At 40.9% G+C, this 12,360-nt stretch overlaps 1 pseudogene; it reads left to right on the forward strand.

Annotated features, from left to right (window-relative positions):
* Positions 1-8,433: 8,433 nt before the first annotated feature.
* Positions 8,434-8,560, forward strand: LOC131518564 (U2 spliceosomal RNA; annotated as a pseudogene).
* Positions 8,561-12,360: the final 3,800 nt, after the last annotated feature.

Below are 12,360 nucleotides of genomic sequence, written 5' to 3' on the forward strand. Positions count from 1 at the left end.
CATGGCACAACTGTTCATGGACTTGGGGGAGCTCAGGCTTCTTGGCTAACGATATTTCCTAGGAGTTGTTATAGCCAGTCTTCTTGCTCGATAGAATTGTTGGAAAGGATGGATGAACCTTTCATTCATGGACAACCCCAGACATTAGGCAGTCAGTACTGTCATCACCTCACAGTGATGTCGGGGCCACGTTAGTCTCGAATTGGATGCAGTATTCTTCCAGGTGACTCCTGGCCTGGGTCACCTCCCTCAACCTTTAGAAGTCAGCAAAAGCAGATCTTGGTTTATCAGACATCAGCAAATGGAGATTCCTATGCCTCTCCCCCCCCTTGCACAATGGAACAGAACAGAGGGCTGGCCACTTGAATCTTCATGACATTGTTTTCAAGATTTCAGTTATCACTGTCATGCAGCAATGCTCTTTGGATCGCGGAAGACTCACTGACGAAGGACTTGACTTTCTGGACTGCTAGCTTGTGTTCAAGGATGTTCGTTTCTCAAGCAAGGCACTAAGCAGTTTTAGGAAATGCTGATACAACTGTAGCAATTTCCCCCAATTTGTTCCTGACAAAGAACTCTCTTCAAAATTGAGTTGGCTTCTTTTCTTTTGTTCAAAATTTCTGGTAAACACAATTAGCCTCATTAACCTCCGTTTCTGTTTCATAACTGAAAATTAGCCTACAATCACTGGTTTGCTGGAAAGCACAGTTGTAATTAGTCTTTGACTGATATGAAAAATCTGCCTCTTCTTTAATTTCTTTGACATCTCAGTGCATTTGAAAACACGTCTGAACTCTCTCACACTGGCACTGGGGATGGGAGTAAAAATAAATCAGGGATTTAAATCAAGCTGAGACATGAAAATAGATATTCTTACACATGGAAATTGGAGACAAGGAGGCATTTGTCAAAGAGGATATGACGAGAAGGTAGATACTATGAAGCCTATTCCCAATACTGCTTCTAACGTGTCCAAAGAAGGTTGCTAGTATGCTGATGAATCTGTCCTCCATAGGTGAAGTGAAATGATTATTGGCAAAAGAAGATTGGGGGAAAAAGTAGTTGCTCCCTTGTACAGGTGAAGAATCACTAACCCGAAAACCATATTGTCAACTAGCTTTATGAGGCCCCTTTTGTGAGCAAAAGAAGAAGCCTTATTTCATGAGCAGTCTTGGAACTTGTTCCTTCTTCAAGCTAGAACCTGAAGACTGAACTTCCAGGCCTTTTGATCAGACAGCTGGGATTACGAGTTTCATGAGGAAACCCTATGGCCATCATCCCGCCAGTGGACAGGAGCCTGAAGAAAGTGTCCAATACAGAATGGATGAGGATATTTATTTCCTTTCAATCAACAGGCAATCTGCTGAGATAAGGGAAAGCAATGTGAAGTAGGTCAAGCAGTGTTCTGGGACTGAGTTTAAGAGCATGTGATCCAAGGAGCCTGGCTGTGATGGGCATCCATTTGGTGGAGCCCATCAATCTGGATTAGTCACTGAGGTGGCAAATCAAACACATAAACTGAGGTGTGCCCTTTTGGGTTGTTGGCTTTGGGAATGGCATGATGGGGATGAATGTGTCAGTGCTCAGAAATCTAAGGCCAGTGGGACCTGGTGTGTGTGTGTGTGTGTGTGTGTGTGTGTGTGTGTGTAGGTAGATGGTGAAAGGCACATCCTTAGGCTGGAACATAAATGACTCCAGACAAAGCTCACTGTGTAGAGGTGTCCTGAAATAGGAGATGGGAGATCGACGTTTGGCATACATCTTTTCCTCTATTGGCCTCAGTTCCTCTATGGTGGAATGAGGAGTTTGGAGGTTATAATCCCTAAGACCCGTTTAGCTCTGGCACTCTTCGAGTGGATACGAGACAAAGTCTCCAGCCTGCTCAAACAAGTATTGGATTCCTTAACAGACATAATTCTTTCCTTTGTCCCTTCACCTGCTCCCCAAACTCCTTTGTTCTTTTAACTCCCACTAAACATTCTTGATTCTTGAGTTGTTTCCTACAGACTTACTGCCCCCTGGAAGCTACACGCTCAAGGAGCCTGAACTGTCTCCCTGCCCGTGTGGACTCTGGCTGGAGGGCTGTGAAATGGAGCCGAGCTGTTCTGTCTCAGTGCCCAAACTGCAGATGAGAAATCTTACAATTCAAATTGAAGTTCTCCTGTGTCACTCCCTGCACTCCTTATCAAGCCCCGTAATACTGAAATAAAATAGTCACTAAGTCAAGAAATAATCCAGGGTAGTAAAGTAGCTTTTATTAGGCACCTAAGGCATCAGATGCAAATAAAATAATGACAGAGGAAATTAATATTATTGTCTATGTGCTCGTTGGAAACAGTGGTGTGTGACACTTGACTGAGAAGCAATATCTTTGAAACATCTTCCTTATTCTCTTCAGCACTGTTTATGCAAGAGTCTCTGTGTATGCAATAACCAGGTTCAAAGGGTCATGTGGTTGGGCAAGATAACTGGATCTAATTACTGAGAGCTCTCTGATAGAAGTGTCTGAGTTGAGAATTCTGTTTTAAGAATTCCCAGGAATGTTCTATTTAGGAGCCACTGTATTCCAAAGAATGACACTGAGACTCTTACTTGCGGAGACATGTTTTTGCTTAGCTGTCCCCCACCCTATTCCACCTTCTCTAGGCTCCCAGCCCTATGCTTTATCCATTTCATTTTCTCTTCATTTCAAATAAGCATCACATGTCCCACAGAAAAAGATTAAGGGTGGTTATTCTGACAAAACACTCAGGAATAAGGACCTCCCTCTTCCTCTGGCATTCATTTCTTGCATGTTTCTTTTGGGTAATTAAACACAGAAAGGTCACCTAGCATCCTGGCAAGTACAGGAAATGGGAGGGAGGAAACATAAAGTAAAAACAAACAATCACTATGAGAAAGTCAACACTGTGTTTTTGTGTTTTCTTCCAGTTTCTCTAGAAAGGGATTAGTTATGTATTGATTATTCACCTGCCGCCTACTTCCCCACAGATTTTTGAGGCAGTCCAATGTGAGAGCATCTCAGTAACACCTGCATGCTCCTAAATTTAATTTCGTGGCAAAATAACAATGAGCCAATACAAGAATATGATTTGTGTGCTTTTAAGTTCCAGGGAAATAAAAAATTTGTCTCAGGGAAAACATCTGTATTCACTTGTTCCAGTTCTCTGTTCCACCATCCAGTCCTGTTATCTTCATTTCAAGAAAGTGTTTGCTTTCCTGCCCTGCTCAGATGCATGTGTCAAAACAGGTGCACCTACAAGATTTGAAGCTTTCCATTTCTTGCGCCTCCTTGGCCCAGCTCAACAAGGAGTGCAAAGTATATCCCACAGCCCCCAGCATCGAAGGGGGCTTGTGTCAGAATGAACCCTCTTTTGACAGAACCACTTCTCCATAGGCTAGCCACCGCTTCCGGATCAGTTCTTGTAGTTGATATTATGATAGTGGTCATTTTGAAATTCTGAGCCCTTTTCGTTAAACTGGGTTGTTGCCATATCTTGGGACCATATCTTGGGCTTTCTCTTTCATTGGTTTTATTGATGCTATTCCTTTGGCCTGAAATCCTCCCTATTTACACTGCCTGTCACAATCCTCCTCATTCTTTATGGCTTTGTTGAAAGACTGCACCTCATGAAGACTTTGGTATCCATTGCTATGATAAAGCTGAGAAACAAACAAATAATCATATAGGAATAGCAAACTACGGTAAACATCGTTCCTTATAAGTAGAGGTCAACGGCATGGTTCTTATGGTCTCAGTTAGGTTCACCCAGGTATCTGCAGGAAGTTATGTGATGACAGAAAGGTCTGGTCATCTTGGCTGGGCTCTCTCACATATGAATGAGGTGGTTAGCTGTCTGCGAGGTGGCTTAGGATAGCCTTTCTGGGACAATTGTGCTTTCCTCCATATGACCTCTCATCCTCCAGAAATTTACCTTGCGCTTGGTCTCGTGATTGTGACAGCGTCTGAGAGACAGAGGAAATATGCAAGGTACCCTGAGGTATAGGCTCAAAACTGGCACACAGTCACTTCTGCCACTTCCTGTTGGCCAAAGCAAGTCACAAGGTCAATTCAATTCGAAGGGGTGGGGAACTAGACTCTACCCCTTTTGGAAGGGACTGCAAAATCACATTGTCATGGGCGTGGAGAGAAAGAATGAAAAATTGGAAAATTTTTTTTTTTAATCACTCAACCACAACTTTTCTGATTGCCTGGTCTGAAGTGGTCTTTGATTTATTTTTATTGCTTTGATAGCAATTTAAAAACAGAATATTATTTGGGCACTTGCTTTTGTCTTCCTTTAAGACCCTAAAGTCAGAGGCCATGCCTCATTCATTCTTTGGGCCTCAAGTTGCTTAGCTCAGTGACTTGTCCTTCATAAGTATTATGCATATTTAAGCATAGAAACAGTCTACAAATAAAGCAAGATAGAAAATATAAGCACACAGAATTTTTAATCTGGAATGACCTCAAAATTTCACCCCATCATTCTGTCTTGTAGTGGTATGCAAGTTACTCTAATAGAAAGCCAATAAAAAAAACTGGTCTAAAAATGCAGAGAAGTCTCTCACCTAATCAATGCATGTTGCACACATCTATGCACCCTAACACTCCAGTTTTAATTTTCCTAGTTCTTAGCAGAGAGAGAACAGCTATTTTCCCATTTTCACCTTAGCCTTCACTGTCTGCTGTCTTCTCCCTACGATTCAGTTATATACTTCATCGGTGACAATGACATCCACTTGGCATTCCAAGTTAGAAACAGAGCCCTAGTGTCAAGAAGAGTGCTTTGCACATAGTAGGTGCTCCATAACTACTATGGAGGCAGGAGATTCCTTCCACCTCAGTGTCTCGAAGTCGTATCTAATCAAAGGTTTTCCATGAGAATTGCTATAGGATCCTGCAGGGAATTCTGGCTCCCTGGTGTCTTCCTTGACTTCCTTCCTGAAGTATGGCTACCAAGGGAGTCAGTCCACCTCAGCTGTTTAGAACACACTAAGTTCCTATCTGCTTGGATCTTCCATCCAGCCTATGGGCCAGAGTTGGATTTTCGGAAGACAAAGCTAATCCAGTGAGAGGGTGGCAAGGAGTGAACTCTGCTCGGAAGAGAAAGAGAAGATTGAGTTCTATATTGATTCATTCATCTTGAGAGCTCTCCACTCTGCAGAATGGAATTCAATTAATATTTTAGGTTTTTAATGAAACTTGTTCTCACCATGACTTTTCCTGTCACCATTGATTTGAGTTCTGGTTTTGTAGAATTCAGTATTAAAGGTCTTTTATAATCAGTATATGCCCTCATAGTTTTTTGTTTTGGTTTGATTCCCCAGCCAAATCAATGAGAAATAAGAAGCTGTTTTTTTTTTTTTTTTCACTTAGGGAATATTTTTTAAAGCAAGCATTATTTAATCGATAATTCTGCACCCTTTATTGTTAGTTAAAGGTTAGTATGTTTAACTTCAGTTTATAGTGCAATGTATCTTTCAGATTCTCTCTGACTCACTTTCTTTGAATCCGTCCCTGTGATGGCTAATTTTATGTGTCAACTGACTGGTTCACAGGGTGCCCAGATATTTGGCTAAAGATGATTTCTGGGTGTCTGTGAGAGTGCTTCCAGATGAGATTAGCATTGGGATCTGTAGACTGAGTAAAGCCAGTTGTCCTCCTCAGTGCTGGTAGGCATTATCCAATCTGTTGAGTTCCTGAACAGAACAAAAAAGTGGTCGAAGGCAGAATTCACTCTCTCTCTCTGCCTGACCGCTGGAGCTGAAACACTGGCCTTTTGCCCTTAGACTGAGACTTACACCAGAGTCTCAGGTCTCTGGACTCAGATTGGAATTTACAACCACCAGCTTTGCTATGTCCCCAGATTGTAGATGGCAAGTTGTGGAATCTCCCAGACTCCACAACTATGTGAGCCAATTCCTGGTAACAAATTTCTTTATATACATACATTTGATTCTGTTTCTCTGGAGAATACTGACTATTACAGTCCCTTATCATGATGTGACTGTGGCTTTGTGACTTTAGGACAACTTGATATCTGGTCCCTTCTGGCCATTTATCTTCGACCTCCAGCATTTCCCCATCAACAGAGGTCAACAGAAGTAATCAAATTGATAGCCCTGTCTGCCTTTTTACCTTTCAGGATGGTCTACTATTCTTTATGACTTTCAAGATTCTATCTTTCCTGATTTCCTTGCAACTTAGTCTTTCCTATCAGAAAAGGACAGCTTTCCACTTTTGCCTTTGAAAAAAAAATATATATATATCTTTCTCTCCAAAATCATTTATTTTCTTTTCCATAGTCAGGGTCTATTTGAAATTTTATATAGCACTCTCTTAAGACAGGCTAGAAATGGTTACCAGACCTGCAATTTAGAGCGATAAATTACTGGCTAAAATCTTCACAGGCATTTGTTTCAAAATGTTTTAAAATGAAAGCTAAAAGGTAGCTTTAATGTAACTTTCAAAAAAATGTTTATTTATTTATTTTGAGAGAGAGAGAGTGTGTGTGCATGTGAGTGGGAGAGGGGCAGAGAGACAATCCCAAGCAGGCTCCACTCTGTCAGCAAGAGCTGGATGTGGGGCTGGAACTCACAAACCATGAGATCATGACCTGACCTGAAATCAAGAGTCAGACGCTTAACTGACTGAGCCACCCAGGCAACCCCAGAATGATGTTTTGAGTACTTGGTGTTCATCTAGTTACTGAGCGAGATATGAACAGGTTTCCTTTCTATTGGGATGCAATTTCAAAGGGAAATATCTGTGTTTTTTGGTTTTGTTTTTTGTTTTTTTTTCTCTCTGCCACTTTTGAACACTAGGCTGTGGTCATTCCAAATCTTAGGTCTTATCATATCCCTTACTTTTTTTGACTGTGCCTTCTCCCCTCCTAAAATGTATTTCTGTCTCCTATCTGCCAGCCTTTCCCATGAATGCTTAGGCAGAGAATTTCTTTCAATTTTCTGGAATCTCAGCTTCTAACATCAATAAATAGTCCACCTATCACTTTGAGGACTTGCTGACCTATTGCTTCTTATCAACGTGATACATTTTTATTTTTTGTCTTCGGTTTTTACATATTTTTGCCTCAGTTCTCTGGTGTGGCTTCTTTTCACCCAGTTTAGTACCATGGCTACCTAATTTTGGCTCTTCAGACCCTCACCTTCCCCTTCATCTCTTTTGTAGAGGCCCCTCCACCCCCAGGCTCTTGTTCTGCTGCTTACTGATCCTGCCCTTGCTCACCAGGGGTCTGTGTGCTGCTGAGCTGCTTGGGACACAGCTTTTCTCAGACTCCGTTCATTTACCGCTGTGCCCTTACCCTCCTCCTTCTCTTGCCTATGCTCACTAAATTTCTCTTACCTGATTGTGCAAAACACGATTGCCAGAAATTAGAAAGTCTCTGTACCCACCCTCCCCCAACCCCAGTCCCCATCACCGCTCATTGCAGTGAAACAGTGGTTGCTCACAAGAGATTGATTTAGCTGGACAATACTGTGAGCAATACTGGAAATGCCTCATGGCCTCTCCCGGGTACAGTGTCCCCTCTCTTCTCCCTGCTTCTCATCATCTCTTTATTGGCTACAGGGAACCTACTATGCAAAGAGATTTGGGTAATATTTTATTTTGACAGTTTCAACTTACAGAAAAGTTACATAAATAGTAGAAGAACTTCCCATAGCCTCTTGACTCAGAGCCCCATTCAAGTTTTGCTAAATGTCTCATCAACATCCCTTATTAGCAGAAGGTCCATAAAAGGAGTGTCTACTGAGCCAGTTATCAGTGTCCCTGTCTTTTAACCTGGAATGTTCCTTAGCCTTCCCTAATCTCCATGACCTTCACATTCTTAAAACTGTAGTCTAGTCATTTTATGGACTTTTCATCAATTTAGTTTTCCAGTGCTTCCTCAAGATTAGGCCACAATGATATATTTTGTGGAGGGAATATCATAGATGTAAGAGATTATGTAAAAAGCTGTTTCTCATCCAATTTTTGCCCACAAGTTTTGGCATCCTTTGGGTATGTTTTTTTGCCTGAATTGATTATTACTGTGATGGAAATTGCATTTATCCAATACTATTATTCCGTCTACATGCATTATTTGATTTCCTATCCGCCCCCCCCAAAAAAAGACTTTGTCTCTCAACTCATTAATTTATTCATTCATTTATTTATATCAGTGTGGGCTCATGGCTTCCTATTTTATTCAACATGTTGTAATGCACTCCCATATTATTATCTATTTGTTCATGCTCAAAATGTCCAAGTTTGGCCATTGGAAGTCCTTATATATGTGAACTTTTGGCATGTCTTCATCATCCCTCCATAATTTCCTTACTTTCTGTCATTAAAAAGATATTCCAGACTCACTTTGTTCTTTGCCTGACCCAACCCTGGGGAATCAGTCATTTATGTTTATATGTGTATACATCGCTTCTTGGCCTTTTGGCTAAGATCGAGTGTATGTTTATATGTGTATATATATGTATGTATGCATATATACATGTGTGTATATATGCATATGTGTGTACATACATGCATATATACATATTCTATATTTATTCTCTTTCTAACTATATTGAAAACCATGGGTACTCACTGATTCTTCTGATTCTAGTACAACACCACAGGGTTTATTCTAACTTTCCTCCTTTCTATACTTGTACTTCCTTTCGCGACAGTGAGAAATTTGGCTCCAGGATTTTCATCACTCTGTATATAACCAATCTCCTGACCTCACCGGGCTGCTATGCTGCTTGTTGTGAGCCCAGCTCCTTCTTGGGCCTGCCTCCTTCAGATAACCTACATACTTGTGAATGCCTTAGTGTCTTTTTGATAAAGGAAATAAATAAACCAAGAAATATTTTTTAAGAAGGGAAGAGAAAAAGCAAAAGCACAGTGCTAAGAGCTTTTATCCAAACCACGTGTGTTATTTCCATGTCTCTTTGAACTTAGACGATTACTTCTTTACTATTTGTGAAACAATCTTAAATAATTTAAAAATGTATCTTTGACTATTTTGCTCCATTATTTTTATTTTGTCGATGTGTGTTGCTCTTTTTACAAATAGTTACTAGTCAATTGTCTTTGAAAATAGATGGGAAAATAAGACACCCCGTTTAGTGCTGTGAAGAGAATAATTTTCTCTTTGATCAAAATGGGTTGTTAGGCTGTACAAACATGTATCCCCAAAATCTCAGTAGCTTAACACAACAAAAGCTTAGTTCTTGTTCATGCAGCATGCCCAAAGCAGGTGAAAATATGGAGATCTCGGAGACCTAGACTGTTAGAGGCTTTTTTTCCAAATGTACTCCCGTTGGGCACCTGGGTAGCTCAGTCAGCTGAGCATCCGGCTTCAGTTCAGAACATGATCTCAGGGTTGGGGAGTTCGAGCCCGACGTCAGGCTCTCTGCTGTCAGCACAGAGCTCACTTCATATCCTCCTTTGTATCCCTCTCTCTCTGCCCCTCCTCCACTTGTGTGCTGTCTCTTTCTCTCTCCCAAAAATAAATAAACATTAAAAAATGTGTTCTCGTGATTTCCATAGTTGTAGGAAGAGATTATGGTTAGAGACTATGGTTAATTGTATACTGGCTTTTAATGTTTCTACCGGGATGTGAAACATATCCTTTCTGCTCACATGTCACTGGCCAAAGCAAATCACATGATCATACTTTCCAGGAGATGGAGAATCTCTACCACATGTCTTGAAAGAAGTATGAAATATTTGGAGAAGAACACTAATGACTCCCATAGTGTCCTTTTGGCAAGGGACATCAAGGCCCATGCTCTGACTTTGGTTTCCCTTTTACCACCAGTCTTACCTTGTATTGTTCTATTTCTTTATCTGCATGGAAGGAAAACCTAGGTCATGTGGTTATTACAAAAAAAAAATACTAAAAGTGCTTTACAAAATGTAAATATGATAAGAAGCATGAAAGCATCATAACTACTCTAATAGTAATGTCCCCAAATGGCAGATAATTTCCCTGGGAGCTTCCATATCCCAGGTGCTGAGGAGGAAAATCTTTAGATCTGATTATGAAAGCAATAGGTGTTGATCATTTGCCCGATACAAAAATACATGGATAAGAAAATACAAATACCTATTATTTCAAAGCAGAACATTGCTTACCTTTTGGTATTAATCTTTCCAGTTTTTTTCTGTGTATAGTTTAAGTAGTTGAAATAATGCACAATATTTCATATTATTACATTAGTGTGCATTTATTTGAAATTATAATTTGAACTTATGTGCAATATTTTTCTATATTTTTACTTAAACTTTTTTCTCATATAATTATGGATTTCTTTTAAATAGTGTTTTTCAAAGCCCACATAATATTTCATAATTAATTAAACATTTATCTATTGTCGAGCATTTAGACTTTGCACACAGGATACGCATGGTTATTTAACTCTGCTGAAGATGGAAGGCATTCCTTGCTGCCACACTACACCAGGTCTGTGCTCAGGTTTATGTCCATCCCCCTCTGCTCTGCTCCTCATGGCAGGCCTGAGGGTCATTTGGCTGTGGGCTGAATTCACCTAGTGGAAGACACTAACAGAAGGTTATAGGACATGTGGAAAGAAGATACCAGGCTACTTCCCCTCATTCCACTCTGCTTTGGATAGTTTCTCTGGCAGTAGCTATGCCTCCTCCTTGTCTTCAGCTCTCACCGGATAGGATCCCCTGGACATGGCCCCACCCCTAGGCTCCAGTACCACCCCCCCTCCTCCCTTTGTCTCTCTTGCCTGGGTATGATACTGGCTCCCTGCTGTTGCTAGTCTCTGGGTTATCTCATTATCTCCTGATTGGTACTCAGCTGCTCCATCACTTGGGTTACCAATTCCCTGCATTAAATTCTCTCTGAAGAATGGCTGTGTAGGCAGTAAAGTTAGGAAAACCACTGAGACTTGAAATGGAGAAGAGTTCCCTTTATGATGGAAGGAGTGAGGAAAATGGATCAAGGGATGGCTATCAAGTATTGGCATTGATGTTTGGCAGTGATGTTTTAGTATATAAGCTTGATGGTGAGCATAAGTGCAGTCATTTTATTATTATAATTTGAACTAAGTTAAATGTGTGTGTCTGCATATATGATATACTTAGTAAAATAAATAAAACATACATATAATACATATATTTAATATCTAATATGTAAAATTGGCCAAAGCTTAATTTTGAGAATAAAGATTTTAAAATGTGTTTCCCTTACTCTATTTCCATTATAGCTCCTACAGAAAACCATGCACAGCTGCAAATATCCAGGTTTTTCTACCCTCATATGAAAATTCTGTGTAGAACAGTTGCAACAAAAAGCTTCCTTCTGCTTACTGCTGTGGTAGGAGGCTACTGTAAATTTTCTTGCGTTCTTGGGGAAAAAGAAAGTCACCTGTGGGACTCTTTCTTATGACTCAGAGGTCCTGATTCCTTGGCTATTCCCTGTGTCACAACATCAAGCATACCACCTGGCCACAGCAGCTGTGGATGAAATGTGTTCATTTACCATCTCACTGGGCTCGTGCTATTTACTGTTTAATTCCTACTCCAAGTGAACAGGCTATACAAGGTGTATCCAGGGGTCACTCCTTCAGTTACTCCCTGTTGGTGTCTATTCTGCTCCCTTTGTCTACAGCCTAAACGTCCATTCTCATCCACTCATTTTCAGGACTAAGGTGTCTCTTGAGGTCCCCCAAAATGAGAGTATCAGCAGAGCCTCTGCTTTTACACCAATTTTCCCGGACAGTGGGTTCCTCATTTGAAACGTTTATTTCTTAACTCATACACACTCATATCTGCACTTTTATTTATATCAGCCACAGTTGAAAGTCATGTCAGGTTGTTAGTCATGGCCACTGACTCTCCTATTTTTGTGGCCAGGTGTCCCTCAAAACATGGCATCTTTCCACTGTCCCAGGGAACAGCCCTCCACCTCAGGGTTTATCTCTCATCACTTGTTTTCCTGTGGCATTTGCAGTGATGTGCTGGAGGGAATCATAATAGCCAGTGAGAACTGACTGCTAAATATTCAGGAATTTTGTAAGCCACTTGTTAAACCATTGGTAGTGTTAAATAAAATCATAGTGGGAGTGTTTCCACCATGGAAATTGGCAAAAGCTACACAAATCAGGGCTTCTCCCCAACCCCAAAAGCCAGGTTACTAGACACAATGGCATTTGGGTAATTAAAGTGAAAATAATGAGAATTGGGACGCCTGGGTGGCTCAGTCGGTTGAGCATCCTACTTCGGCTCAGGTCATGATCTCACCATTCATGAGTTCAAGCCCCACGTCAGGCTCTGTGCTGACGGCTCAGAGCCTGGAGCCTGCTTCAGATTCTGTGTCTCCTTCACTC

Source organism: Neofelis nebulosa, chromosome 7 (assembly GCF_028018385.1).
Source record: "Neofelis nebulosa isolate mNeoNeb1 chromosome 7, mNeoNeb1.pri, whole genome shotgun sequence".
Taxonomy (NCBI): domain Eukaryota; kingdom Metazoa; phylum Chordata; class Mammalia; order Carnivora; family Felidae; genus Neofelis; species Neofelis nebulosa.